Source organism: Echinops telfairi, unplaced genomic scaffold, assembly GCF_000313985.2.
Source record: "Echinops telfairi isolate 266 unplaced genomic scaffold, ASM31398v2 ScPeMD7_7427;HRSCAF=8465, whole genome shotgun sequence".
In the NCBI taxonomy this organism is placed as follows: Eukaryota; Metazoa; Chordata; class Mammalia; order Afrosoricida; family Tenrecidae; genus Echinops; species Echinops telfairi.
The window spans coordinates 16,360,499-16,377,469 of NW_022111327.1; positions in this window are offsets into that span (position 1 = coordinate 16,360,499).

Sequence of the window (16,971 nt, forward strand, 5' to 3'; positions counted from 1 at the left end):
ACTTAGTTGACCCCTCACTTAGATGTCTGCCTATTTTGAGACAAGCCTTTAAGACCCCTGATAATATTGTTCATGATTGCCAGGTACCATCTCATTTCGTCATCACACTTTGCTATGGCACTTAAGTTTTCAGTGAGTTCCTCACGAAGTCATAACTCCATGTTTATATATATATATATATAATATATATAATTGAGGCTTGTTTTGTGTCCAAATATAAATAATATCTATTTTTTTAAAAAGTTCTATGTGCCCTGGAAAAGAATATACATTGTGTTGCTGTTCGGTGGAATGATCTGCATATGTCTATGAATTTGAATTGATTGTGTTGTTTACTTCGTCTGTGTTTTTGTTGAGTATCTTTCCGTTCTATCCTTCATTGCAAGTGGAGTATCAAAGTGTCCATTTCTCTCCATTTATGTAAGAGTTCAATGAATTTAGTTAGCCATTCTTCCATTGGGTGCATAACTATTAGGGTTATTTTCTGATTCAAGGAGCTCTAGTGGCACAGTTTGTGGGTTATATATGGAGCTACTAACACCAAGTTCAACAATTCCAACCTAGCAACCACACAGCTGGAGAAAGATGAAGCCATTTCCATAAAAATTCAGTCTTGAACACCCACGGTGGTAGTTCTCCTCTATCCTATAGGGTCACTCTGAATAGGAATCCAGTAAGTCGCAGTGAGTTCTTGTTCAATTGACCCAACATTCCTTACACGTGCTTGAAACATTTTTCCATCTTTTTATTTTCAGACTATAAAGGGGTACCCACCCCCAAACCGGAATTTTGCTGGGTAGAGTGGAGCTTTCGCAGTACACAAGTTTAGCCCTAGGTGAGCATTGAACAAATGATTCTGAGTTAGTGCATTCACTGGCTTTGCCTGGGAATGTTCTTTCTCGTCGCAGTGAACTTTTTTGTGAAAGCAGTTTCTCTCAGCCCTCATTTTTTGTGATGGCTGATTTAAAAGAACAGTATGTGGCTGTGAAATTGTGTTTACTGTTCAGGAAAAAATGTACCCAAAATTTTAAATACAGAGCTTTGCAAAAATATTCTGTTGTTTTAAGGGGGTGTACCCCTCATATTGTTGTCTTTGTGTCTAAAGCAGTCTGTCATACATAACATAATGATGGGCCCTATCATCTTATGCATTGTGCTTACTCTTTGTCTCTTGACTGGTGCATTTTAATATATGTAAATCCGGTATAATTATGGATAGATATGAATGTATTGATGTCATTTTGTTTTGTGGGTCTTGTGGTGTTAACTGGTCTCTTTATTCCATATTATTTTCTCTGCTGGGTTCATTTTGTTTGTTGGTTTCTTGTAGCTTCCATCATTCCTGTTGTCTGAGTGTTTGCCGAATCTTTTAATTCTGATGAAGTTTATTAGTTTTCTTTGATGTTATTCTTTAATTTGTTGATTTCTTGATAAATTTAAAGCAATTTGTTCTACCTTTACATCTACTTGGCTTCCCCTCCATTTGGAAATGCTGGAACTATACCTTTCCCTCTGTTTGCTTTGTAAAGTCCTCATTACAAGTTGATATATCTGGTTTTCTATTTTCAGTCTTGTAGGTCTGTTTTACCTTGGTCATTTCTATATCTGAATGGACTTCTGTGTGGTGTTGTCATGTTTATTAATCTTAGGTTTTTGTTATTGTTCTTTCTTTGATCCTCTAGCCAAATAATTCCTCCTACCATTTTTTGTAAGATTGGACAGGTTTTTACAAAGTCTTCAAATTCTGTTTCTCTGAAAATCCTCATTTCACCTTAGTATTTGATGTACAAATTTTTTGGTATATATTCTTGGTTGGCACTGTTTTTTTCTTTTAGATTTTTATATATTTCATACCATTGCCTTATTGCCTACATGGATTCTTCTGACAGATTCGTCTTAGTCTTACTGTTCTCATAGGAAAATTCCTTTTTATTTCAAGCTCTAACTCTGGATTATTTACTTGCTTTGGCTTTGGAAAGTGGATCATGGTGATTTTCCTTTACTGTCTTTCTTTGGCGGGGTGGTTCAGATGCTTGAATACATATTTTCTTATCTTTCTTGATGTTAGGGAAGTTTTCTTCCAGCAACTCTTGAATAATTTTCTCTCTGCACTCTGGGCAAGATGTAATTGACTGTTGGGTGAATAGGGGGGGCTATGGTCATGCTTCTGGTCACCAGGAGGGTGAGAAGGACAAGTGAAGATTCTACCTTCCTCGTTGTCAGCCACTGGTGTTTCAGGTCACTTTCTGGAGGGAATGCGGCTTTCAAAAGTTCAAGACAAATGTTCTGTGTCAGGCCAGCCTACAAATCACTCGCCTTCCTCCTCTCACCACTTTTGTTAAGCTTCTGCTCTTAATTGGTACACAGTTAACTTATCTATCCTTTAAGATGAAGTTCAAGATTTTGAGATTATTACCTGTATCTAATTAGGTCTGTCATGTCTTTTATGTAAAGGGTCTGTATAGCTCGTCTGCCTAGCTCACCATATTGCAGGAAGTTTGACATTTTTAAAATGTAAATATGTAGTGTGGTGATCTTAAAAATAGTCCATCTTCATTGGACCTCCACTCAAGTACTCCCTCAATGCAATAATACTTTTTTCTATTAAATTGGCATTCTATGATGTTCACCTTCCCGACACAACTGTTGAAGACAAAGCAGGTGAATAAGCAAATGCGGTGAAGAAAGCTTATGGTGCCCGGCTATCAAAAGATATAGCATCTGGGGTCTTAAAGGCTTGAAGGTAAACAAGCAGCCATCTAGCTCAGAAGCAACAAAGCCCACATGGAAGAAGCATACCAGCCTGTGTGATCACGAGGTGTCGAAGGATCAGGTATCAGGCATCAACAGAACAAAAAAATCATATCATTGTGAATGAGGGGCTCAGTGCAGAGTGGAGACACAAAGCCCATTTGTAGGACACTGGACAGCCCCTTACAGAAGGGTCTTGGGGAGTAAATGATCCAGTCATGGTGAGACGTAGCAACGAGGAAACATACAACTTTCCTCTTGTTCCTAAATGTTTCCTCCTCCCCCACTATCATGATCCCAATTCTGCCTTGCGGGTTTGGCTAGGCCAGAGGATGTACACTGGTACAGATAGAAACTGGAAACACAGGGAATCCAGGGTGGATCATCCCTTCAGGACCAGTGGTGTGAGTTGTGATACTGGGAGGGTGGAGGAAGGGTGGGTTGGAAAGGGGGAATGGATTACAAGGATCTACATGTGACCTCCTCCCTGGGGGACGGACAACAGAAAAGTGGGTGAAGGGAGACGTTGGACAGGGCAAGATATGACAAAATAATAATAATAAATTTTCAAGGATTCATGAGGGAGGGGGAAGGGAGGGGAAAAATGTAGAGCTGATGTCAGGGGCTTAGGTGCAGAGCAAATGTTTTGAGAATGATGAGGGCAATGAATGTACAAATGTGCTTTACATAATTGATGTATGGATGGATTGTGATGAGTTATAAGAGCCCCTAATAAAATGATGGGAAAAAAAGTCCATCTTAAAATTGGATATTACAGAAGACAAATGAAATCTAAAACCTAATTATGAGAAATATAAATATTCATGGATTAATTTTATGTTTTGGCTTGCCCTTGCTATTGTAGAATAACAGTAATATTACATCATAAAATGTTTTTTATAGATCCCAGACTTGAAAACTCTCAGAATCTTATATTGTGCCTATCTTACTTACCAAGGTATTTCTGTTCAAAATTAGGAATGAGGTGTCACAAAATATTTACAAGATATTTTCAATGAAATTACCCTAAATACTATGCAAAAATTTTCATCTATCTTCATTCAGAAGCCTGACTCAACTAACCTATGATTTGAGGGGAGCTTAGTGTTTATAAATATTAATTTACTGACCCTGAGTATTAAAGTGATTTGTGTCCGAGCCACTACCATCAGTGTTCTCCCACCATAAGCCCAGATTTGGTCACTGACTAGAGACACAGAGTCATATGAGCTGTGTTGGGATGGATAGCAAGGGACAGGAAAAGTGTGTCCTTTCCTGCTCCTTTAAATAGATTTAAGTAAGAAACTCTGAGAATGCAATTGTTAAGCACTAAGATGCTAACAAAAGTGTTGATGGTTCAAAGCCATCCAGCATCTCTGTGGGAGCAAGATCAAGCTATCTGTTTCCATAAATATTACAGCCAGGAAGTCTCTATGAGGTATTTCTACTATATTACATGGGGTCACTATAAATTTACTCAATGGCACTAACCAACAATTGGAACTATCCCCCTGAATCAACATGTTATCTACTACAACACACTAACTTTTTGTGCATTCAATTGTTTTACAGTTTCTACTTTCTTTGAAAATGTTGAATTTCAGTGTTGTAAATTTAAGTTGCAAGTTTTACATCATTAGCTGTCATTTTGATTCAAAGCTAAGGCATGGGTATACAGCAAGGGGAGTCAATGTATGGCACATATTCTCTGGAAATCATTTGCATCTTTGCTAAGTTTATCCTCTGTTAAAAACTAACTGATCACTGGTATTTCATTGAGGTTGTTGGATTGAATCTGTCATTCCACTTCTATCTAAGCCCCTGAGACTATTAACAAACTCAATCAATCAATTTATCAATATACAACTCACACAGAGAACTGAAGCCAGGATTCTAAAGTATAAACCAGCTTGTTTGTTATTTCTGGCTGTGAGTATGTTGCTCTTTCTGTCTCTATATTTCTTTCTTTTACAACAAGGGCATGAGGGGTTTCATACCAAGTTTCTTGCCGAAGGATACAGGCCAGAATATTTTATAAATCTTCTCCATGGTGTGGTTTATCCAGTTATGATGTTTGACTAGAAGCTGCCTCACTAGACAACTTACTGCTTGTTGATGTCAATTGGTTTCATTCTATCCAGTCATGATGAGAGACACTTCATTCATTCCAATGAGCAAACAACTTTTCCTTGATCAACTTTGCTGTGACCTTGGCATGAATCCTCTCTCTTTGGAAGTAATGATACACTGATCCCATTAACCTTTTCAGTGATGTTATCTGACTTCAAATAATGGTTACCAACCTTGAGGTTGCTTAAAGGAAATGAAGCATTATGCAAATTTGTACCCATTCCATTGAGGTAATCTTTTACAGAACTGCCTACGAAAGAGAAAGAATAATGCCACATTCAGGCTTACCCACGCTGTATGATTGGAGCCTCTTAGAAGTTGTGTTGCTCTTATTGATTTTGCTTTGTAACCTTGGTGACCTTCCCTGATATAATCGCTCCTTTGCAACATGATTATAATGATAAACCCACTGTTGTAAGCTAATGTCTCACATCACCATGGAAATTTGTGATAATAATGGGATTTAGAGGGGGTGGGAGATTGAAATACCTTTTATTTCTGCATGAAAAGCCCTCACTCATCTACAAAAACCAATTTTTTTCATATATATCATTTCGAAATGGATAAATGTTTAGAAAGTTTTGAGGATAAATGGAAGTTCCTTTTAACTTTTGACATTCATTTTTTTAATTTAATTTTTTGTATTATTAGTTGGGATTTAATAAATATGTCATATTATTCCATATTTAAATCACATCAAATGGACTTGTACAATCACTACCATAATCAGTTTCCAAATATTATTTTTCTACATGGGCTTCTTGACATTGTCTCCCTTTTAACCGTCCCCTCCATGACCAATGTACCCCTCCTCCAAACCCCTTGTGATACTTGTTGTCCCCATAGATTCATCAATCCTGTGTTTCATATACTGAAAAATGGAAAAGCATATAACACAGCTTCAGTGACATAACTCCTCCAATGATATAACACCTCTGCGATACACTCTAATAGGAACAAACAAAAGCCAAACCAAACAATATAAATCAAATATACAGAGAATGTTTTCGAGATCAGATCAAGTCCAGCCTGCATCATGGGCGGGTAGGGGGGGGAGGGGGGGAATCTACTGATAAAGTTTTAACTGTTCAAGTCAGATTTATGCCTTTGATCCTCTATACTCCTCTCTCCCAAGCACTCTGTTTAGTGACCACTTTCCTCCCATCTCTCAATTTTCAGTCGGGGGAGTTCTCCAGAGGCTTATTTCCTACATAGTTCCACCAGTGGATCTTGGGCTCCACTGTCATCTATTGTCTTCTGTGCACCAGATTTTCACAATTTATGTATCTGATACTGATCCCTCATTCGACTTTGGGTTATATGGATTTCAGTCCTTCGATGCCTGATGATGGTGTGCATCTCCCATGTGGACTTAGTTGACATCTCTGTATGCTGAGCAAATTTTCAGAGAATCTGGATTATATGAAGAAAATGTGGCATCAGGATTGGAATAAGGCTTATTAACAAACTGTGAAATGCAGATGGCACAACCTTGCTTGCTAAAAGTGAGGACTTGAAGCACCTGGGTTAAAGATCAAGGATTGAAGCCTTCAGTATGAATTAGAGCCCAATATAATGAAGAGCAAACTTCTAACAACTGAACCAATATGCAGCATCAGGATATATGGAGAAGAGACTGAAGTCAAGGATTTCATCTTGATTTGGCCCCACAGTCAGTGATCATGAAAGCAGCCATCAAGGAGATCAAAACACACATGTGTTGGCTAAATCTTCTGCACAAGAACACTTTAAAGTGTTAGAAACTAAGGAGGTTAATTTGAGAACTAAGGTATGCCTAACTGAAGCCAGGGTATTTTCAATCCCTTATCATGCACATGAAATTTGAATACAGAAAAAAGAGACTGAAGAAGAATCGATACATTTACATTATGTGGGAGTGAAGAATATTGAAAATAACATGGACTGCCAAAAGAATCAACAAATCTGTCCTGGAACAAGTATATCCCGAATATTCCTTAAAAGCAAGGCTGAGGAGACTTCCTCTCATTTTCTTTGGACATGTATTTAGGAGAGACCACTCCCTGGAAAAGGACATCAAGCTTAGTATAGTAGAGGCACAGCGAAAAAGAGGACGGCCTTTGACAGTATGGATTGACACAATGTTTGAAACAATGGACTTATGATGAATGACCAGGCAGTGTTTCATTCTGTTGTATGTAGGGTCGCTGTAAGTTGGAACAGACTTCATAGCACCTAACAACAGCATTATTCAAAATGTTACCACATGTTTACCTGTTATACCTTATGAAATCATATAAGTAAGTAATGTGAACTGCTGCAACAAGCTCACGATCTTCGTGGCCTAGTACATAACACTTTTCACTCAGGCCTTTCCCAGGCTATTGAGATATTGGTAGTTGACTTTCCATAATGTTCACTTAGAAGCAGTTACTCAAAAGCACAAGCTCCGTGTATTTGATAATTCCTTATCACATAAAAATTCCTAGTAAAGCTGTGCTAGATCGCTGCATTGTTAGCTAACCAGCTAGGAAATAAACACAGAAGATCACCTATGATGTTTTATAGACAGGCCTGGATATGCTATAATATTTCTACTGTTCACATTGATTTAAAGAGTCCTATCAAATGGTTTTAATTTGGTTGCAAAGGGCTTGGGGAATTAATAGTCTTTCTGTGTCATCATAGAACAGAAATGGATGGTTATGATCTGTGTCATCTCTACTACAATATGAAAAAGAAATTTCACTGATAAAGAAATTGTAGTATAATGAATTTCGGCAAGCTTGGAGTAGGTGTTGATCTCATTTATGAACCCAAATCCCTAGTATTTTAAAAGCAGCCTCCAACAAAACCCAGGGCAGAGCATGAAGGGAGTGCAACAGGCAACAAAGTGAGCATAGCAACAAAGTCCCCAATGAATTCTGAGACTAGACTTCGGACTCTGGGGGCAGAGCTTGGCACTGCATCAGACCCGAGTGGAAAACATTCATAAGGGCCAGAAGACAGAACTGGAACTATTCCTAGGCTATTTTTTCTTTTTTTTTTTTTTCATGTCTATCTATATAAGAAAGGCAGGATAAACAATCCCAAGGATAAAACAATGGGACCAGTGGTTTCAGGGGGCAGGGGAGAGGAGGAGGTGTGGGAAGGCAGGGGAAGCAAACAAACCCAGGGGAAAGGGAACAACAAGAGATCTAAAATCAATGGCCAGGAAGGCGTAGAATGCCTAGGAGGGTTTGATGGAGTACAATGTAGTTGAGAAGATGTATGAGAGCTGAACGAAGGTTTAACAGGAGGAAAGTAAAAGGAAATAGAAGGCAAAAAGACATTTATAGATGTATAAACATAGGAATGTACATATGTAAATATATTGATATATAATGATAGGTATATACGTCTATGTCATATATTTATAGCTTAAGCATTAAGGTAGCAGATGGACATTGGGCCTCTACACAAGTCCTCCCTCAATGCAAGAACACTTTGTTCTAATAACTTGGCATTCTGTGATGATCATCTTCCCAACATGATCGCTGAAGACAAAATGAGTGCATAAGCTAATGCAGTGAAGAAAGCTGATGGTGCCCTCCTATTACAAGGCATAGTGTCTGGGGTCTTAAAGATTTGAAGTTAAACAAGTGGACATCTAACAGGGAAGCAACAAAGCCCACATGGAAGAAACAAACCAACCTGTGTGATCAGGAGTTGTCCACGGGATCCGTTCCAGGAATCAGAAGACCCAAAACCAACAACCATTTCCAGGCAAATGAGGGGGGTTAGAATGTAGACCCAAAGCCCATCTGTAGACAGTAAGACATACCCTCACAAAAGGGTCACAAGAAAGGGATTAGCTAGCCATGGTGTAGTATATCACCAACGTGAAACACACAACATTCCTCTAGTTCTTTAATGCTTTTTCTCCCCCCACTATCATGGCCCCAGTCCTACCTGACAAACCTGGCTAGACCAGAGCATGTATACTGGTACAGATAAGAGCTCTCAACACACAGAATTTAGGACAGATAAACCGCTCAGGACCAACAATGAGAGTAGTGCTAACATAAGCAGAGAGGGTAGGTGTGGGGAGAAGGAGAACCAATTGCAATGATCAATGTCCAACCCCTCTCCCCCAGAGGGATGAATAACAGAAATGTGGGTGAAGGGAGACATCACATGGTATAAAATATGAAAATAAAAATAATTTATAAATTATCAAGGGGTCACGGGGCTGAGAAATTGGGGGAGGGAGGGGAAAACAAGGATCTGATACCAAGGGCTCAAGTAGAAAGAAAATGTTTTGGAAATGATTATGGCAACATATGTACAAATGTCCTTTATACAAGGATATATAAATGTCCTTTATATAAGGATTTTTATAGGAACTGTAAGATCCCCCAATAAAATGAATTATTAAAATAACAAAATAAAAGCACATATTTTCCGGCATTACATTATACACCAACAACTGAAGACTATTTTTACAATGCTCTTATGTCTTCCTAAAAGTTTTTACAAGGGGAGAAAATGGGGTATGATGTGTGATCATGACAATAGGAAACAGCTATTGATTTGGGGGGGTGGGATATTGAGATTTCTATTATTAACCCTCTTGAATGGGTAAAGAAAAGTCTAAGTAGGCAGAAGTATGAAGAAGTTCGATTCATGGGAGCCTGTCATCGGTATTTATTGATGCTTTAATATACCCAGAAAAGTAGTTGTTGTCCAGAATAACAATTAGGAGATGTATCTGTGGTTGATTTGTTGTATAGTTGCTTAACATTATTTTTAAATTGTTTTTCATCCTTCTTCTTTGTTATTTCTCTGCTACTGGCAAGATCTACATTGATGCTGTGTTAGACAATGTTCTTTATAGAAACAAAACCACTATATATATATATGGATAGATCTATCCATATATATCTATGCATATATCTATCTATTGATAGATAGATATATGGATAGATATGTGCAGCGTGAAGGTACATAACAGCTAATTAGTTCACACAGCAGTACAGAGGACTCACTTCAGCTCACTTCCGTGGAACTGTTAATATACTGGAAGTCCTTCAATTCAGGAGGGCTGCTGGGTCCAAAGTCAGGGAAGCAGAAAGCAGAGTGTTCCTTAGGGCAGGCAGTGCAGCCACAGGCAGCAAACGGCAGGGCGGGTCACCAACAGTCAGCAGCTCCAGAGTTTAGCAAAGCAGACCCAGATGGGATATAGCACTCAAGCAATGCAAAAAGGACTAGATCCGCCAGAGGCAGAAAAATAGCTACAACAGCTGCAGGCTGGTCCTATCACCAGAGAGCAAGAGAGAGAGGGGCAGGCCTTGCCAAGCTATTTATCTCTCCTCCAATCAAACTGCGACCTTATTAATCCAACATGTTCCTATTGGCCAGGTTAGCACAATAAACCTACCTATCACAGATGCTTAAGCAAATACCAAGGCATGTGTGTGTGCTGGATGCAAATCAAAGTTGCCAAAGGCAGCCAAAATGCTGTACATAGATATATAATTTAATATCTAATACTCAGTAAGAATTGCATGTTTTTCCAAAAGCCAAGTATTTGTTGCCAGTTCTCTTTGATGTAGACCAATATTACAAAAATGAAACACATGATCAAATTTATATCTTAATTAAAGTGGGAATGAGGAAGCATTTGCCCTCTACCTTTCTATGCCCTTTCCTTTTTTTTCCCATTGCAGCTATATCTTCTTCCATAAAAGCCTAATTACTTAAGTTTCCACTGCTATCTGTTACTCTTAACATGTGGTGTTATTATATTTTTGTAATCATTTATTTTCAGTTGTGGTAAAAATATACAAAAAACATTCCCCAATTCAACAACTTCTACATATGTAATCCAGTGCCATTGATTATATTCTTTGTCCCGCACAAGCATTATTGATATCCACCTTCAAATTTTCCACTAGTATTTAAATAAACTCAATGCCCACTAAACAAAAACTCTTCCACCTTTACCAACAGTTGTCCAGTTTTTCCGTTGATCGCAATATAATACCATTGTTGTCTCTCATGATGGATTTTGCCTAGAAATGCATTTTAGCAGAGACTAGCATTGCTGCTTCTGTATTTTTAAAATATGCTCTTAGCTTCTTTTTTTTCATACCTTTTCACTATTAGTGTATTTCTGTCTTTGTGTCTAAGGTGTTTCCTGTAAGCAGAATTTTTATGGATCCTTTTGTCTACTCATCCTGCTACTATCTATCTCATGAAAGCTACATTTAATCAATTTACACTCACTGTCATTATTGAAATGTATGGATTCATTGCTGTCATTTTGCTGCTGCTGTTGTTATTTGTTCCTCAAATTTTTCAGTTCTGGGTTCATTTTGTTTGTGATTTTCATGCCTTTTATGCTTTGGTGTTATTGTAGTATTCAGTAGGTTTTGTGATTTTCCTTTTTCTTTTGATGAGCTTTTCCCATTTTCTTTGAGGTTCCTTTATTACTTATTTTTCCCCAAGTTTAACAGTTTGTTGACTTTTGCAATCTATTTAAAGTCCTCTCCATTGAATGCTTTGTATTTGCATACTTTCCTTTTTTTTTACTTCTTAACTGTCATCATTGAGGATGGATAAACTGGCTTCTTATTTTTAGTTTTGTGAATTTATTTTACTTTCTTTACTATGATGATTGTGCTGTTTTTTGGGAAATTCTCTCATTTGTGTTGATCTAAGTTTGATGTCTGCTGTTGTTTCTATCCAAAGAACTCCCACTAGTATTTTTTAAAAGGTTGAACTTGATTGTAGCAAATGAAAAACATTTTTCTCCCTATCTGGAAACGCCTTTAATCACCCTTTCTATTTTATGGACAATTTTTTCTGGATATAAGATTATTGTTTGGAATTTTCTTTTTCTTTCAGAAATTTACACTGCCTTCTCATTTGCATTGTTCCTGCTAAATAAATCAGAGCTTAGTCTTTGTGGTTCCCTTTAGTAGAAATCTTGTATTTCTGGAGCTGCCCTCAGAATTCTGTCCTTGTCTCTGGTTTTGAAATGTTTGATTTTATTCTGTGGCCTACTTGATTAGTGTTCTTTCAGTTTCTTGGGTGGATATTTTCTCCCTTATCATAATGGTAAGGAAGTTTTCTTCCAGCAATTCTTTAACAGCATTCTCTTGCTTTGTATATTTCTTCCTACTCTGGAATTCCTATTACTGGTATGTCATTCTTTTTAATCGTGTCTGCGTTAGCCTGGGTTGACTAGAGAAACACATTCATAGACACTCATACATGTATAAGGAACAGCTTTATGTAAAAGAGAAATTGTACATTGAGAGTACATTCCAACCCAGTCCAGGTCAAGCCCACCAATCTGATGTTAGCCCATATGTCTGATACCAATCTACAAATTCCTCTTCAAATTTACGAAACACTTGCAATGATGCCAAATGCAGGAAGATCACAGGCCAGTGGGTAGAAAGTCTTGTGGATCCAGTGGCGGTGTAAGCATCTCAGCACTGGCAGGGGTCTCCACATGGCTCCTCAAGCTCCAGGGCACTAGCGTAGCTCCATGTGTCTTGTCAGCAGGAATGTCTCATAGGGAATGAATGTATGTCCTGGCTCCAGCCAGCTATTTATCTCCTTAGTGCCTCTAAATGAGGTCATCAATCTGCGACCTGATTGACAGGCTAGACTCCACCCTTTCACTCTTAATACCCTGTTTCCCTGAAACTAAGAGTGTCTTATATTAATTTTTGCTCCCAAAGATGCACTAGGTCTTATGTTCAGGGGATGACTTATTTTTCCATGAAGAAGAATATGATACATATTTATTGTCTATTGTCTTATTAAAAGAGACCTCGAACTTCCTGTCTGCTCTGGCTGCGCTGGGGCCAACAGTAAGCTCAGTAGTGGCGCCTACCACTATGGTCCAGAGTCCAGAATTACGGTAACTTTGGGAGGCCTTATTTCGGGGAGGTCTTATTTTCAGGGGGTGTCATATTTCAGTGAGAGGAAAAACTGTGAGTAGGCCTTATTTTCGGGGGATGTCTTACTTTTGGGGAAACAGGATGTTCTCAAATTGACAACAGATTATGTAACTACCAGTGTCCCACATAATTCTTAGGCTTTCTTTGCATTATGTTTTTTTTTTCCCTTTTCTTTTCTCATAATATAGAATTGAGAAGATTGTCTTTAATCTCACTAATTTGACCTTGCCTTTCTTGAATTGCTTTTCTCTTTCGATATATTATCTATTTCTAATATCCTAGTATTTATCTTTTGGATTTCTATTTTATGTTTTTGAGTACTTTCTAAATTTTCATTTATTTTGTCAAATTTCTGTTTTGGTGTTTTCATGAATTCTTGTATAATTTTTCTATACCCCTAACTATCTGTTTTTTAATCATCTGTTGAATTTACCTAAGAATTAGTCCTCTGAATTCATTTTCTGGTATTTCCAATGCTTTATCTTCCTCACGGAGGTCTTTTGGCTATGTATTTTTGTCACTTTTTTGTGCCGTTCTGCCTTGTTTCTAGTTATTAATTGCAATAATCTGCTGTCTCCAAGACATGGCATTTAAAGGTTTGTATTTATTTGCTAGTCACGTGGTACAAGAGTTGGCGGTGGTTCTTTTCCAGGCGGTGCAGCTATTGGAAGTGTAAGTGTTGCTAGGTTGTTGGTGATCGTTGTCTTCATCAAGTGGAGCAAGACAACAAATGGTTGAAAAAAAACAAAAATCTGCGACAAAAAATCAGCCAACCAAAGTGCCAACAAACACATACACACACACAAACACAAGATAGAGGAAACAACCAAAAGATTTCAGACCATAGGTTGTAGTTGAAAACAAAAGGAAAAGGCAAAACAGAAGAAAACATCAAAGCAAAAAACCAAGCCTCCCCTGATAGCCCCAGCGTACTGCCAACTTTAATCCATACTGAGTTTGTCTTTCCATGAGCTGCTTCCATCCCAGAGCACACGAATGTGTAGACCTTGCCTGGCTAGCACTGCTTAAAAAAAAAAAAAAAAAAGCCCGAACAGCCCCTTCCCTGAAACTCTGTTGTTTTAAAAAAGGGTGAACTTGATTCTCATAGGCTATGGATACTCCCTCTTCCACAGAGAACAGCAAGGTAGTATTTGCCCCTGTCTCTTTAGTGTTGCCATGAAAGGAAGGCAGGGACACAGGCAGAAAGGAAAGAAGGAAGGAAGGAAGGAAGGAAGGAAGGAAGGAAGGAAGGAAGGAAGGAAGGAAGGGAAAAAACCCTCCACAGCTAGTCTGGCCATTCCATGGTATTGAAATGGTGTGCAGAGATCTGGAGTGTATAGTTCCCACCCAGCTAGCCCGTTCCATTGGTTTAGTGAAAAAAGAAAGAAAGAAAAGTACCCCATGCTGACTCTGGCAGCCATAGTCCAGGGGCAAATATGTGGGCCCATGTTCCTTCTGTGTACTTAGAAGGCCCAGGGATCCAGGGATGGCTCAGATCCCACTACAGTAATTGCATCCTGGTGCAGTGTCGAAGGCCCTTCCCATCCACTCCTCACAGTGCATGTCCACCCTCACAGCCACAGGAATTTGTCAGTTGCTTATTCTCTGTGAGTATGGTTTAATTCACTCAGCTTTCTTGTCTCTCCTCAGAGATTCAGGATTTCAAATATTTTCCTCCATATGGTTTTTCTCCTATTTTTGTTGTATAAGGTTTCTGAAATGCATCTGTCTAGGCCATGGTTTTTTTTCTTGAGGGAAAAATAAAAATAGACCTTGATTGCACATTACATAAAAACATTATTCTCATATGGATTAAATATTTGAATATATGAGGCATTACTTAAAAACTGTATAAGATTTTGAGGAGGCTTCAGGTTTTTTACAGAATGATTTCATGTTTTAAAGTGAATCTAAATACAGTTTCTTCTTTAATCTGTTTGGTATTGGATATTGTTCGGTTTTTCAAGTATTCAGTTATTGGAATAATTTTTTCCATAGAATTAGCTTCAGAGTTTTAAAAGAGAGCTGGTGATACTTTCGGTTAAGCAATGGGTAGCTAACCTAAAGATTGTTGGTTAAAAGGCACAAGTGGCTCCTCACCCATGTGAAGATTTATAGGCTCATAAACGCAATATAGATTCACTGTGAGTCAAAATAGACTCAACGGCAGTGGTTTGTGTTCATGTTTTACATATGTCTTGTCAATAGCATATAGAATGTAATTATAATAATAATCACATTCAATCCCATTGCTGGAGAATCAATTCCCGCTCATCGAGATACTATGGGGCACAGCAAAACTGCCCCATAGGTTGTAAAGTTTGTAAATCTTAAAAGACAAGGCTTGCTACTCCTATAAAGAGTTAGAGTCTCAGAAACTCAGAGGGACAGATCTACTTTGTACTATAGGGTCACTAAGACTCAACATCAACTCAGTGGCAGTGAGTTGTTTTGTTTTATATTTATGTGAAAACTGGACAATAAATAAGGAAGACTGGAAAAAATCTGTACATCTTTAGGAAGCAAACTATTACATCTGTCTCCTGTGAATTTGAGCTGCCAATCCTTTGGTCATCGACTGAGGGCTTAACCACTGCAGCTCTCAACAGCTTGTAGACCAAACCGAACCAAATTCAACCCACTGCCGCCAAGACTATGCCCGCTCATTGTGGTTCCATCTCGAGTTTGAGACTGTGACACTTTTTTTCTTTCTGCCTTATGGATGGTCCCATCTACTAATTAATTATCTGCCCTTCCTTATTTTCGTCATTCGGTAGTGCTAAAACTATAATTCATGGTAGTAATTCTCTGGCTTGTGAATTTTTAGCTCTGTCATTTTTAGGGCTCAAAATTCTTAGGGAGCACTTCTATATTTGTTTTTTTACTTTCAACCAACACTGAAATAAGATTGGAATGTTTTGCCAACAGCTGGATTGTTTTACAAGCTACCCTTGCACTGAAGAAATATCTTTCAAGTTTCCCAGCTTATACTGGAGTGTAAGTCCAATTTTGCGTCTTACCTAGTCTTCTTTCCACTAGCAGTAGTTAAAGCTTAAAGTTTTTAGTTACAGGAGATATCAAATATTTCCAAGATGACACAGTTTACAATTCTGGTTTTCATCTCTTGTTTTGTTTTGTTTTGGTTTTAACCTAGAGATTCCTCATAATTTCTTATGAGAATAGCCAAAATTAAAAAATATATATTTGTCATATTTTGTGAGACATTATTTGTATTTTTATGTTGAGTGTTTATGAGATCAAGTTTGTCATATTGCTGTAAAAGTCTATAATAAATCTTTTTTATTTATACTACATAGGACTCTGTCTAGCTAGCATAATCTAACTACGTTATGTTTTTAAAGTAGAAGGGAATAAAAAAAGAGGAAGACCCTTGATGAAATGAATTGCCATAATGTTTGCATCAGTGGTCTCAAACATAACAGTATTTGTGAGGGTGGCACAGGATCAGGCAATTTGTGTTTGTGTGCATAAGGCTGTTATGAGTTGAAATTGACTGGTCAATCTAATAACAATATTTGCAATATTTTCAAACTAAGAAAAACATTTGCAGTATTTATCTATTCTATTTATGTGTAGTTAGTTTATGTCCACATGTCTAGAAATTGTATACTCCCTATTATTTAATGACTCATTATTGACTTTCTTTTGTTTTTTTAAAACAGTTTTATTACAATTCAATAGTTCAGTCATATCAAGAAGAGTTGCACGATCATCACCACAATCAAATTTAGGACATTTTCTTCTTTCTAGCACTCATAGTTATTAGTTTCCTCTTTTTCCCCAACCTTCCATTCCATACCCACATGAAAACTTTAATGCCATCACTGTATCTGTAGATACACCCATCCTGGATTTCATTTACTGAAACATACAAAATAAACAAAACCACTAACAACAATAACAAAATTAAATAAAGAAAAACAACCATTGAAAAAATGGAAGAAAATATTAAAAACTAAACCAACTTTAAAATAGGTCAAAAAGGGTGATCAAACAGTAAAGTGTTAATTTTTTTATAAAGCATTTTATTGGGGGCTCTTACAGCTTTTTTAACAATCCACACATCAATTGTATCAAGCATATTTGTATATATGTGGCCATCATAAGGCCATATGTAGCCTTTTCACATCATTCT